This window comes from Capra hircus, chromosome 15 (assembly GCF_001704415.2).
Source record: "Capra hircus breed San Clemente chromosome 15, ASM170441v1, whole genome shotgun sequence".
Lineage (NCBI taxonomy): Eukaryota > Metazoa > Chordata > Mammalia > Artiodactyla > Bovidae > Capra > Capra hircus.
In genome coordinates this window covers 76,029,852-76,045,263 of record NC_030822.1, presented here as the reverse complement: position 1 = coordinate 76,045,263, position 15,412 = coordinate 76,029,852, and the positions used below count along the sequence as shown (strand labels likewise).

Below are 15,412 nucleotides of genomic sequence, written 5' to 3'. Positions count from 1 at the left end.
ACTGGTTGATGAAGTTAAAAATAGCATGGACCTTGAGTCAGAGGAGCGGACTTGTCAGATTTTTCCGTTGTGCCTTTTGCATTCTCTGCGTCGTGTAGGTTGCACTCTCTGGCAAGCAGACCTTGCCGTGGAGACACTGTGCAGGCAGAACATGGGGCAGTGATTTCAGGCACATGCCCATGAAGGAATGAATGAAGCAGTGCTGAGCAGAGGCATAAATTGAATCATAATGCAGCTGCAGCAGGGGTTATGGCAGGTCTCACGGGAAATTCTGAAACTCGGATGGTTCTTCCAAAATGTCTCTAACTGAAGGGGCCAAACCTGGACTCCCTCATTAACCAATCATTAGACGCAGAGAGCTGCTTGGGATACCACTGGAGGGGCAACTTCTTTCGGACCTTTAGAATTCTTATAGAGAGTTTCAGCTGAGCACCATCGGGGAATACTCCCAACCATCAGGGTAATGAATGGCTCAGAGCTAAGGGAGATCCAGACAGCACAACACATTCATTACAAGGGCCAAGAAAGAGAATGCCTGTTGTCATACATTTACCCCCAACTTTAGGAATGTACATTTCAGAAAGATTAAAGGATCTGGGGAAAACTGAAACAACAGGAGATTTGTGGCTAGCAGAAATACTTGTTCATTCAACAAGTACTATACTTAAAATGGGCTTACTCTTTGTTGATTATGCAAGCTACTGCAATCATACAGTCCCAGCTAGTGGTGGACTGAAGCTGGCTGCAACCTGCTAGCCACAGCCAATTTATCAGGACTTCTTCCAGACTCCCAGTGATGTCCAGTTGGTAGCTTGAAATGGGCCTTGATGGAAACATTTGTACTATGGAAACTAGATAATGGTAGAAAACAGGGATATTTTTTACCCCAAGAACCAATTGTTAATACTGTATCAGCACAATACTGCACCCCACTTTTGAGATGACAATCCAACAGAACTGGAAATGAATAAAATTGTCTACTCTGCCTCTGGTCCTTTGAAGTAGCTGCACACTCCCCCGTATATATGAAAAGGTGAGTTCTTGACACTCCAGCATTGATCATGACAAGATCCTTAGACTCATGCTGTCCAATGAAAGTATAATCTGAACCGTATATATAATTTAAAATTTCTTAGTAGCCATATTTTTTACAGTGAAAAGCAAACTTAAACATTTTCAAGTAACTAAATTGAATATGGAAAGTTCTTTTCTTTCAGTATTTGCATGTACATTGACAAAACTTGTTCCTCTTTTCCAAGAAGAACTATTTGACTTTTAAGCAAAGCTCATCAAGTAGCCATCACTTTGCAGTCCAGTCTTAAGAGGGTTCAGGGCCAGTACCAAGCAAGGAATGGCATTCTCTTCAGTCTGATGCTAAAATATGGACAGATCCTTCATCTTTGATTAGATATACAGTGATTTCAACAGAGTGCTATAGTTTTTGGGATTATTAAAAAAACTGGCAAATTGGTATTTTTTGGATTGGACAACATGAGAAAAACAACATTACTGTTTATGTTAAAAGATGACAGACATGGACACATGTCCCCTATATTAGTTACACCCCCCTTCAAAAGAACTAACCACTGCTGGCACAACCTTTGCAAATTTTAATGTGGGTGACTGTTCAAGCTCAAAGAGTATGGAAAAACTATCTTCCTGCTATCAACGGCGTTACACTTCTGGTGGATTGTACAGATCATGAATCAAAAGAATCAAAAGAAGAACTCGATTTGCTAATGACAGTTGAAACCACTTCTAATGCATTTATACTGATTCTTGGGAACAAGATCAACAGACCTGAAGCCATCGATGAAGAGAGGTTATGAGAGATGCTTGGTTTATATGGTCAGAGAACAGGAAAGAGCTGAATGCTGACCTGTAAGTTTTCAAGTACAGTGTGCTCAAAAGACAAGGTTCCTAAGAGAGTGTCCGCTGCAAGCACAGGTTCTTAACACCAGCCTGAATGTTTCCAGGTCTCACTATTTAGTTCTACTTGGAGATCTGATCATGCAACATGTATAACTTGAATTCAGTAGAATTTTGTTGGTTATAAGAAGGTTATTTAGATTATTACTATTACATCAACTTAATTCGCATGTGAATTGAAAACTGATTATCACAATGTTAGCTTTATCATTCCATAAAAGTAATTAGTTTTTACAGCTTATAATCTGATATTACCCTAGCAATATTCACAGTATGAAAAGCAACTTTCCAGCAGTACATTTGAAACACTTATTAACAACATGAAACTACAAATATAGCCATATTGAAAAGTGCATCATGTTAAATTTTTGTCTACTTTTTTTTGAAACTAGCTTTTAAATTTAAGATTATATGTCTGCCTAGCTTTAGTGTAGAATTAATAATTAGCTGATTGATGGTTGTAGGATATCTTAGAATTTTCAATACTTTTTCTTATGCAAATATTATGCAATAAAACAAACTGTAAGGTTCAGCATCCTTAAAAGCATATCAGTTTCAAATTTATGTCAAGTTTAGTAAATTCACTAACAAGACAATTTAAGTTAACTTCAAATTCAAAGGAGAATTGCATAAATTGAAAGCAACTTTGTTGGCCAAACTGTACAAACCTCCAGTTATAAAATGAACAAGTTCTGAGGATCTGATGTGTGGTGACTATAATCAATAATACTGTATTGTATAGTTGAAAGTTGCTAAGAGATGGGATCTTCAATGTTCTCAACAACAAACCCTCAAAAATAAGTTATTTATGTCAAGTGATAGATGTGTTAACTAACCTTATTGTGGTAATCACAGTGTACACATTAAACTCATACAATGTTATATGTTAATTATATCTCAACAAAGTTGGAGGGAAAGGAAGGAAAGAAATTAAATTAAACATTAGCAACAAAGTGTTTTCAATTTTTGTATTTCTATCAGCCAATTTACATAACACTTTCAGTTATAATTAAAATATTCTGCATATGAATTTATATTATAAAAATGTATAAAATCATTATTGACTAGTATTATGAAAAATTTCAGTATCAACATTAATTCTCATATCTATAGATCTAGGTTACAAATAAGCTGCTCTGTTCTCTGGAGCTTCAGGTTCTGCTTGTTCATATGCAGTGTGATATGACTGAGAAAACATAACTCATAACTGCCAAGTTTTGTCTTCCATTACTGAAAATTTGGCAAATATTCTTTTGTTTCAAGAAAATCTTGAATTGGAGTTAACAGCATAGTTGTTGTTCAGTCACTAAGTCATGTCTGACTCTTTGCAACCGCATGAACTGCAGCACACCAGGCTTCTATGTCCTTCACTATCTCCCTGAGTTTGCTCAAACTCATGTCCATCGAGTCAGTGATGCCATCCAACCATCTCATCCTCTTTTGCCTCCTTCTCCTTTTGCCCTCAATCTTTCCCAGCATCAGGGTCTTTTCCAATGAGTCTGCTTTTCACATTAGGTGGCCAAAGTACTGGAGCATCAGCATCAGTCCTTCCAATGAATATTCAGGTTTGATTTCCTTGAGGATTGACTGGTTTGATCTCCTTGTAGTCCAAAGGGACTCTCATCAGTCTATTCTTTCAAAATTCTTATAAATCCAGATTTTTTATGTAACAGCTGAAGCACCTGTATCATATAGAAACCAATTTTTTTCATATTTAGTTGAAATTCTTTGACAGTCATAAGAAGTTCAAATATATCTATGCCATGAGTTTGACTTTTTAGACTATGAGTTGACAGCACTTCTTCATGAGTTTGGAAGTCCTCTGAGACTAAACATAACCAAAGTATTAATTAGGCATGACTCATCCTAAGCACTTGAAATGTGTTAAAGAAAGTTCTTGCAGTCTTTCCAATTCTGAATCAATTGATCTTTGATATTCTTGAAAAGGGCTTGTGACTTACAGATGATTGTTCAGTGGCTTTATTAAAGATATTTTGTTTTTTGTAAAATGTGATTTTTTTTACTCCTTTCCTAGTAATTTTATAATATTTCCATAACTGAAATGGATTTCTTTTACCATGTTGCCATCTAAAAAATTAGTTTCTTTTTTTGTGCAAGAGTCTAAGTCATTTAACATCTAGCTAAAGTTATAAGCTCACATTAAATATAATTTTTTAAAATTTTGTTGGATATTCATTTCTGATTTCTGATAACTAATTTAGTCTATTCTTTTCAAATTTTTTTGACTGTTAGAGGAAACTTATCAAATGCACCATGTTTTTCCTGTTAATGTCTGTAATATTGTCCGCTTCATCATCTTAAAGAAAACTTACACATCAAGCAAATAGCTTTTTCATTTTGTTTAACCCCCAAATCTGCAATTACTGTGCTTTGTGAAATTTGGGACACATCTTCTCTCAATTTTTTTTTTTCCTTTATTGCTTTGTTTGTGCGACTGGCTTCTCCATCTCCATTTGATTCTACATCAGTGCTAACTGCTGCTAAGTCACTTCAGTCGTGTCCAACTCTGTGCGATCCCATAGACGGCAGCCCACCTGGCTCCACCGTCCCTGGGATTCTCCAGGCAAGAACACTGGAGTGGGTTGCCATTTCCTTCTCCAATGCATGAAAGTGAAACGTGAAAGTCAAGTCGCTCAGTTGTGTCCAACTCTTAGCAATCCCATGAACTGCAGCCTCCCAGGCTCCTCTGTCCATGGGATTTTCCAGGCAAGAGTACTGGAGTGGGGTGCCATTGCCTTCTCCATCTACATCACTAGTATGCCCTAATTTTAAACTTAAAATTTTGTTTACACTTAACTTTAGAATAAGAACAAAAGCATAATTGTTTTAATTAAAATTATAAGTATTTCCATTTGATTACTATTTTCATAACTATCACTGTAACTTGTTTTCTGCATAAACATCCAATAATCTTGTTGCAATGTTACATCGTTGTATAGGAAAAATCACTTAAATAATTTTGTTTACACCAAGTAGATTGCTGATGTGTAAACATAGGCCCACTCGAGGCACACTCGAGTATCTCAAAAACATCTTACATGATTTGTTAAAGTGAAACATAGTCCTCTCAGAACAATGGGGTTGTACTTAATGAGAACATTTTTACTTTGGTTCGGTTTTTTACATCTAAAATAAATGAGTTTAAATTAAACTGAAATTAACAATCTAGTTCGTCAGTGGACATTTCAAATGCTCAGGAGCCCACGTGGTTAGTGCCCACTAAATTTGACCCTACAAATTTACACCATACTTGCTTGGTCCTGGCCTGCTTTTATTTATTTTTATTTTTTTGGCAGAGCCCCACGGCTTGCAGAATCTTACTTCCCATACCAGGAATTGAAGTCAGGCCCACAGCAGTGAAAATGCCAGATCCTGACCACTGGACTGCCAGGGAATTCCAGGCCTGACTTGCTTCTGAACCCCAGCTGTGACCCTCTATTTGCTCTGCCTTAGACTCTGTCTCTCCTGATGGACGTTAATTAGCTTGCCTGCATCTCACAGCCCCTCACTGCACTCATCAAAATTGGACAATCAAGTTTACGCTTCGGCTTTTGGTCCCATTCTCTGGCAGCAGCTACTTGGTGAATATTTCTCCCAGTCTGAATCCCATGGAGGGAGGAGGGAATAAGATGGTCTAAACGTTAGTAAGAAGAAAACAGAGGTCAACATAATGAGGAAGCTATAGAAAGCAAGTAGCCACTCTGAATAATTCTTGTTTCTTGTTTCAGACACATGACCTTAAAAACTTGCAGAACATATTACTTAACTATTGATATAATTATTTTTGAAAATCACAAAATAGTGGACAACCTGGAAATGAGCTAAGATTTCTAATTTTCAGAAAAGGGAAGGAAGGGACTTCTGCAGACAGTTGACAGAGTAAATAAATGTAATAGCCATCTGAAGCAAAATTCTATGATGAATTAGTCAAAGTGGTGTGTAAGCTTTAAGAAAATGAAGAAGTGCTCACCATGAGAGAGTCTGCAATCACAAGGAAAGATCTGGGCCTGGCACGCCCACTTCCTGTTTTGATAAGCTCTGACTTGTAGCAGTTGTCTGAATCTATATCTTTGTGGCAAATGAACAGCATCTGGCTGGATGAGGGTATACGTGGTGTTGATTTGTATCTGACGTTCAGTCCAACTTGATGTTTGTCAAACAGACTTTTTTCCCTCCCTGCAGATTTTAATGATATCTTGGAGCCTGATCTCAAATTTTTTCTTTGCAATATTACAGTGAATATAGTGAAAATAGATTGGATGAAAATACTGCCCATCATTTTTATAAGCAGCAGAAATCTAGGATTGATACCTGTAAAATCAAAATAGTCTTAGATCTTCAGCTCTCAGCAGGTGAGATTTGTAGTGTAAATGACCCACTTTGGGCATAAAATAGCTCAAGAATAAAATTGCAGAGCTGTGGTTTGTAGTGTAGCCTGTGTTAACCTGATCATCCCAATGTAGGATGGAATATGAGGGCTGTATAGTTTCTGGGAAGTGGGATGCGATAAGGGCAGCCTCCAGTTAGTGTAGTTGCTGGAATTCTAGACCCATGCAAATCACTTCCCCTGGGCAGCTTCTGGGTGGCTTCCCTCCTCCCAGGAGCCAACAAAGATCCCGTCAGTAGCTGGCATGGCTCTGGTATTGCTGCCTTGTGGCTTCTGACCCTGCCAGGGGTCCTGGCTGCTGTTATTGCTGCCACTTCTGCTGGGCACTGTCCCACAGCTTGTCTGCCCCGCCCCCCCCTCCCCAGTACACAGACCAATGCCTGGCACACAGAACACACTTCATACGTATTTGTTAGATGAATGAATGAATGAAAATGTCAGCTTAATACAAAGAACTTAGTAACCACAAGTGTTTTTCTAAATGGAAAGGACTTCCCCCAAAAGCACTGAGTTTCCCATGACTTGAGTGATATCTGCTGGTCTGGAATATTGGGCAACACATTCAGCTGCTAATCGGAAGCAGGGAGGAAACCGGAAGAAAGGCTGTATTTGTGTGTAATGTGACCATTACAGGGTTTCAGATATAACTGTAGTTGAATTTTTCATAAGTGCAACTGGTTTCTCTCTCCATTCCCCAACTCTCTTCCCATTTGTGAATTTCTCTCCCTCTCTAGCTCGCACTTGCAGGGACCCATGCTGTGTCTCTCTCTCTCAAACACACACACACACACACACACACACACACACACTTTTATGTAATCTGGATGCTGCTACCTGCTCCCTTGTCCCTTGAGACCTAGATTGCCTTGAGCCCAAGTTTCATGGCCCAGGGTTATTCAAGATTTCTATGAGTTTCTGGAAATTCATGTGCTCTCATACCCCCAGCGCCCTCCCCGCAAATCCTGCATGTACACATGCCCTCTCTGTCCAACCAGCATCACACAGAGGTGGAACCTATCCTTGTCATCATTCTCCACAAAGTACACAGTCTTTACAGAATCACTGGGGTCCACCCTGTCACCGACTGCCCAGAACAGCTTTCGTGAGGTCTCGTGAGACGCGCTTCCACCAGCCCTCCATCCAGCCTTTTCCTCCTACCTCCCTCGTTTCTCCTCACCTTCCTCACTCTTCCCTTCACTCTCTTTCTCTCTTCTCTTCTCCTGCCCTCAACTTCTCCCCTCTCCCATCTTTCCTCTACATTGAAAAGCACCAAATTCCTTTGTTCTATAAAGTATTGATCCAATGGATACCCACCATTTACCCGAGCTTCCAATGGACACTCACCATTTACCCAAACATTTACCTAAGTGTCTTTGTTCCAAACAAAAACAATTCCTTATGTACCAGGAGCTGTGGGACAAACGGTCAATATGATTTTGTTAATTGCCTTCTGTCACACCTGCAGCAAATTTTGAGCTCTTATTATTTGCCAGACTTAATAATGTTTAATTTTTACAGCATGGATTGACACCAAGAAAAGTAGTGTTAGGCTTAATCCATAAATGCTAAGTGAATTCTTGTTTAGAATATTCTGAAAATTAGGCATTAAAAAGATCTGGCCACTAAACTTTCTGGGTAAAGGGGAGCTGACTTACTATGTGTAGCATGAAAGTGTTAGTCATTCAGTCAGGTCCAACTCTTTGCAAACCTATAGACTGTAGCCCACCAGGCTCCTCTATCCATGGCATTCTCCAGGCAAGAATACTAAAGACGGTTGCCTTTTCCTTCTCCAGGGGATCTTCCCAACCCAGGGACTGAATCTGGATCTATTGCCTTGCAAGCAGATTCTTTACCATCTGAGACTAAATCCAGTTCCCTCCTCCCCCATGTGAATCATCTTTTTAAAAGTTTATTATCTTTTCTGATTATAACGCTAATACATTTGTACTCATAAAATTATAAACTATGAATAGGTAGGATAACGATGATGACAGCTGACGTATTTTGCGTATGTACTGTGTGCTCAACACTCTTCTAAGCGCTTCATATGGATCACCATGGAGTAGCATCGCCTCTGTTTGTTACTGATGAGACTGAGAGGCACAGGGTACTCACACTGGTTTCCCAAGATCACACCACCAAAATATAATAGCGAATAATCATGTCATCCGGATGCAATCATCATTTTGGAGAGTTTTTTTCGATGCTTTTCTATCATTAAATCCTTTAAATGATATTTTGAATCACTATTTTGTAACATGCCTGTTATATGTAACTTTATTACAGACATGTAACTTTATTGCATGATAGATTTCCATGACAATAAACAAACATTTATACCATTTTTATGATTGCACAGTGAAGTACAGTATTTTAAACATTATACAGTATTTTAAACAATGTTGAGGTGAACATCTATTTATTCACTTTCTATTCACTTGGTCTGATATTTTACCTTGACACAAAATTCAAGAAGCACTGTCAGTGAGTCATTTCAACAGATCAAGAGTACATCTCGGCTGACTTTATTCAAAGGACTAAGAGATAAGTTTTTTTAACTTTTTTAATGTATTTCTTCTTTGTATTCCTTTTCTAAATTGAACACTAATAACATTTATAACTGTTTTCCCAGTTGAGCAAAAAACCAAACCTTTATATTCTGTCTTTTCCAGTCAAACTATTAGTTAATTCTTCAAAAGTAAGCACAATACATTTTACCTTGGGCTGGCCCGGCTTCTTCACGTTTGTGACACTTGAAACACTCAACAATGAACTTTGGTTTAGAGCTGATTCTAGCACCTTCTAGTGGTAACAAGGAGAAACCTAGGGAAGATAGTTTGGGTTGCTTCTTTTTTAAAGCAAAAAAAAACCCCATAAACATCAATCTGTAGCTTCGTGGTATTTTTACTTTTCTTTTCTTCAGATAGCTGCAGAGACTGTGAAACTCAAAAAAAAATAAATAAATAAAACACACACACACCCCACTAAAATAGTGTGAAGTCAATCTGGGACATAAACTTCATCATAAAGGTCAAGATGTTTCAGGAAATTTTAGGTGCTTTTTTTTTCTAGGTGGCAACTTTTCACAATGTCTCAGATTTTTGAACAGCTGCTTTACACTGTAATTGTCTTTGTGGTTAATTACTTTTTATATAGCCTCCAGCTCGGCATTGTACTGACTTATGTTTGAACAGAAATGCTGATGGGACAGTATTGTGCTAAATCACATCCATCTGGCAACAAGAATAGAAGATGTGGCATTGCACATTTAGGAACAAAAGAAAGGCAATCTGGCCTTACTAAGACTGGAAAGCACTGGAGAAGAATTCGCCCACTGCTTCTCCCAACATCATTTCCTGTACCGGACAGCACCCAGATCTTTCCCCGCATTAGGGTGGACAGTTTAAATACCATGATGAAGATTTTCTTTTTGATGTGGTTCAGAACTTTGGGCATAATTAATCTGACATTTCCCTTGTATGGAAAATCTTCCTAATTTTTTCTTAGTTGCTTGTGACTTTGAAAATGTCACGAGAGAGGGTTTTATTGTTCTGAGAACTGGATCTGAGACTACAGCAGGACCATGATCACGGGTGGATTTGAGGATGAGGGAAATTTTAACTACCTCTGGCTGTGTCCTTTCTGTTTCTATCACATTCCTCCCCGCCAGAAGCTCGGGCAACCTCTCTCCCTCTTCTTGATACCACAGGAAGTCAGGGACATGAGCGGTTCACCTATGGTTGGCTCAGAATCTCCTCTTCACAGCAGAGAACACGGCCACTGCGTGGTACAATCCACCCCTTCCTCCCTGGCAGGAGGTTGTGATGAAAGGACAGTTGTTGCTGTGCAGAAGTCACCCACTGCTATTACTGGTGTTGTGTACATTTCTCTGTGTCATTGGTGTTTACGAAGGGCTCTCTTTTATTTTAGGGATTGGTGACGCTACCATGAAAAGACAGATACAATCCTGACCTTAGTGTACTTACATTGTAGTTGCTGCTGAGTTGCTTCAGTCGTGTCCAGCTCTGTGTGACCCCATAGACGCCAGCCCACCAAGCTCCTCCATCCCTGGGATGCTCCAGGCAAGAATACTGGACTGGGTTGCCATTTCCTTCTCCACATTGTAGTTGCGGAGGTGCAGAAATAAACAAGTGTGCTCAGAAAGAAAAGAAACAGGAGGGCAGGTAGATAGCAGTGATTCTAGAGAACTAGTCAGAGAAGTCCCTCTGAGGATATTTGAGCTGAGACCTGAAATGACAGGGTGAGCCGTGTTGGGAGGGAAGGGGGCTAGAGAGGCCCCGGGCAGCACTCCTGCGTTGCCTCAGCCACTGCCTCCTCTCTGCTTGCTCTGTCCTCTGCCTGGAACTTTCTCTTCTTTCTGCACTTCCAAAGTCACGTCCGTCCTTCCAATCCCCAGCGTCACATTCTTAAAAATGTTCTCAGGAAACTCTTACAGCTACTGCTCCTCACTCTGGGTCCAAACAAAATTTTCTTTATACCTCTGTCACAGAGAAGGGGAAAGGAAGAAGTATTTTTTGACCACCTACTGTGGGCCAGGAACTGTACTAAATTATACACACACACACACACACACATATATATATATAACTGTCCTAAAGCATACAAACACACATATATAACTATACTAAAGTATATATATATATATATATATATATATATACTTTGTATATACTGGGATTCCCTTGTAGTTCAGTCCGTAAAGAATCTGCCTGCAATGCAAGAGACCCAGATTTGATCCCTGGGTTGGGAAGATCCCCTGGAGAAGTAAATGGCATCCCACTCCAGTATCCTTGGCTGGAAAATCTCATGGACAGAGGAGCCTGGTGGGCTGTAGTCCATGGAGTTGCAAAGAGTCAGGCACAACTGAGCGACTAACACTCACTTACTTACACACACACACACACACACACACACACACACACACACACACACACATATATATAGTGGTTCAGTGAAGGCTGTGCTTCCACTATGAGGCTTAGGGCTTTACTGTGCCCCATTTTATTGGCTTGAAAAATTAGGGAGTTGGAACAGAACAGATAATATCTAAGATTAATTACAAAGAAAAATTCCTGTGTACTTTTCCAACCGCTAGCATTCTGAGGGCTGGCTGGGGGACAAAGTTTCAGCCAGGAGGGGGCAGGATCATGGAGGTCTGGACACGTGTGATTGATGTGGTCGGGGCACACCCGTCAGTAGGGACTGTTTCAGCGCTGTGGAGATGCGCCGCACAGACCCAAGAAAAGACTGCCACCCAGTGGCAGCTCCCTGGAACTTACCAACCACCCATCCAGTATCTTTCATGATGTCTGCTAGTGTCAGGTACTGGGTAACAGCAGACGGTGAACAGGAGAGACTCGAAAGCCTCAGTCCTAGTGAGACTTTCATTCTAACAGGGCACAGACTAGTTCCAAGCCCTACAGAGTAGTGTAGCCCTCCACAGCTGATTCAGCACAGCTATCACAGACTTGGAAGCCTCAAATTAAGATAGCACACTACTTGTTCACTGTTTAAAGTGAAGTTTTCTGTTAATAGAGAAAAGATGCACACACTACTTGTTGGGGAAAATGGCTTCTGAATGAGCCAGCTTGGAAGTTCCTCTTGCATGATATTTTTTAAACTACTTTATACCACGTCAATGGCACCCCACTCCAGTACTCTTGCCTGGGAAATACCATGGACGGAGGAGCCTAGTAGGCTACAGTCCATGGGGTCTCAAAGAGTCGGACACGACTGAGCAACTTCACTTTCACTTTTCACTTTCATGCATTGGAGAAGGAAATGGCAACCCACTCCAGTGTTCTTGCCTGGAGACTCCCAGGGATGGGGAGCCTGGTGGGCTGCCGTCCATGGGGTTGCACATGACTGAAGCGACTTAGCACGTCAAGTACTTTCTCTTTCTTCAATTCTTAAAATTTCTAAGACCATATACTATTTTTAAAGTGTGTTTAAATGGGTTTCTTATACTATGGAACATCGCGTGGAAAAATAATAAACTACAAATTAAATATTTTACTATTAATGAACATGAGACTTTAGGCGTTTTATTCTCATAATAGAGAATCTGACTCCATTTTTCATGTTTGCCGACAAATGTTGAGCCTCACTACTTCCTTCTCTTTGCCCCACATCTGGGAAAGTTATAAGAAGTCCTGGTGCTTCCTCTTCTGGTACTGAAGGCAAGTTCAGTGCAAGCCTTGGCCCTCATCAGGATCCCTCCTCTTGATCCCAGTAAAAACAGTCAGTTTCCTATCCCTGCTCTCTCAGGTAGCCATTCATGGACTGGCTCAGAAGCCACTCTGTTCTCCCCAGAACGGCTCATTCTGAGCTTAATAAACCTTCACAAGCAATCTTGAGAAAGAAGAACAAGCTTGAGGCATCACATTCCATGATTTCAAACTATGTTACAAAGTTATAGTAACTGAAACTGTATGATGCTGGCATAAAAACAGACACACAGATCAATGGAACAGAATAGAGAGCCCCAAAATAAACCCATACCTATGTGGGCAATTAATCTATGGCAAAGGAGTCAAGAATATACAATGGGTATGGACATTCTTTTCAACAAATAATTTTGGGAAACTGGCCTGTCATATGCAGAAGAATAAAAGTGGACCATATCAATACCATACACAGAAATAAACTCAAAATGAATTAAAGACTCAAATGAAAGACCTAAAACCATAAAATTCCTAGAAGAAAACTTAAGCAGTAAACTCCTTGAGAGAAATCTTGGTGACGATATTTTTAATCTGACACCAAAAGCAAAACTAAACAAGCAGGGTTAGGTCAAACCAAAAAACTTCTGCACAGGAAAAGAAACCATCAACAAAATGAAAAGGCAACCTATTGAATGCAGAAAATACTTGCAAATCATATATCTGAGAAGGGGTTAGTATCCAAAATATATAAAGAACTCATACAACTCAATAGTAAAATAACAAAAGCAAGCAAACAAACAGGAAAACCAAACAATCTGATGAAAAAATGGGCAGAAGATCTGAGTAGACATTTTTTCCAAAGAAAATAAACAGATGGCCAACAAGCACATGAAAAAGTGGTCAATACCACTAATGATCAGGAAAGTGAAACCAAAACCACAATGAGATATCACCTTGCTTCTGTCAAGATGGCTAAAATCGAAAAGACAGAAAATAACAAGTGTTGACAAGAATTTGGAGAAAAGGAAACCATAGTACACTGTTGGTGGAAATGCAAAGTGGTACAGCCAGCATGGGAAACAGTATGGAGCTTCTTTTAAAAAATTAAAAATAGAACTACTGTTTGATCTAGCAGCTCCACTTCTGGTTATTTAGCTGAAGAAAAGAACACACTAACTCGAAAGTGATATATATGCACTCCTCAGGTTTGTTGCATCATTATTTGCAACAGCCAAGATATAGAAGCAACCTGTGTCCATCAACAGATGAACAGATAAAGACGGTGTATACAATAGAATATTATTCGGCCAAGTAAAAGAAGGGAATATTGCCATTTGTGACAATATGGATGAACTGTGGGGGCAGCCCACAAAGTGAAATAAGTCAGACAGAGAAAGACAAATATCATATGATCTCATTTATATGCATAAATTAGAAAAAAACTGAACCCTCAGACACAGAGAACAGATTGGTGATTGCCAGAGGAAGGGGGTGGGCCAGAGAGAAAGTAGATAAAGGAGGTCAAAGTGTGTAAACTTCCAATTTTACAATAAAATATGTCATGGGGATACAGTTAACAATACTGTAAATTACATATCTGAAGGTTTATGAAAGAGTAATAATAAGAAAAAGAAATGTGTAACTATGTACGGCAACAGTCGGTAAAGAATTCCCCTGCAATCCACCTGCAATGTGGAAGACCTTGGTTCAATGTCTGAGGGTTGGGAAGATCCCCTGGAGGAGGGCATGGCAACCCACTCCAGTATTCTTGCCTAGAGAATCCCATGGACAGAGGAGCCTGGCAGGCTATGGTCCACGGGGTTGTGAAGAGTCAGACACGATTGAGTGACTGAGTCCAACAAGCGCAGCATATGGCAATTAGATTAATTGTGGTGATCATTTCACAAAATATGCAGTCGTTGTGTTATACATGTGAGGTGTAACATCAATTACACCTCACTGAAAGTAATAATAATAACAAATAAAAAGCAAAGCTACCCAGTGATAAGAAGCAAACAAACAAAAAAAACCTTTTCATACCCTCTTGGTGCAGGTATGAAATAGTCTCCACATCCAAATTAAATTTGGGGGGAAGGGAAGAATTCATCCTACCTCTATATGATGGCCGCAACAATTCTATTTTTTGAAATATGAGAGCATGTTAAGTGTGTTAGTTGCTTAGTCGTATCTCTTTGAGACCCTATGGACTGCAGCCTGCCAGGCTCCTCTGTCCATGGGATTCTCCAGGCAAGAATACTAGAGTAAGGTGCCATTTCCTTCTCCAGGGGATCTTCTCAACCCAGGGATTGAATCCAGATCTCCCACATTGCAGGCAGATTCTTTACCAGCTGAGCCACCAGGGAAGCCCCAAAGAGAACCCCATTCTTCATCTCTCCCCACACCAAAATTTTCTTAGATCCTTTATATCTTTCCTTCCCCTTATTCTAGAATATTTGGGAACAAGGGAATATGGGGAATATGCTGCCAATGCAAAAATTATCTTTGTTTCTATTTTACTAAAAATACTACCAACAAACATCATTATGTTAAATGATTTGAGTAAGTTAAAAATGCAGTGGCAACTATTTTGAAATACACAGATATGACTTTGAGTAAAGCAGATTGTCTTCCACAATGTGTCTGAACCTCATCAATCCTTTGAAAAGACTGATCTTCCCTTAGGAAGAGTAAATTCTGCCAGGAGATGGTTTTCAGAACTGAACCAAACTGAAGCATCATCTCTTCTGTTGTCTGCAGCCTGACAGCTCACATATCTGTGGCCTTTTCTTCTTTAATTTCTTGGTTCAAAATAGAGGAACTATTAAACCATCCTTTTGGTATAGATTTTTATTATAAAACTTGGTTATTTTGAGCTCTGCTTCTATTTTTT

At 39.6% G+C, this 15,412-nt stretch overlaps 1 pseudogene; it reads left to right on the top strand.

Annotated features, from left to right (window-relative positions):
• LOC102176708 lies at positions 1,382 to 1,871 on the top strand (annotated as a pseudogene).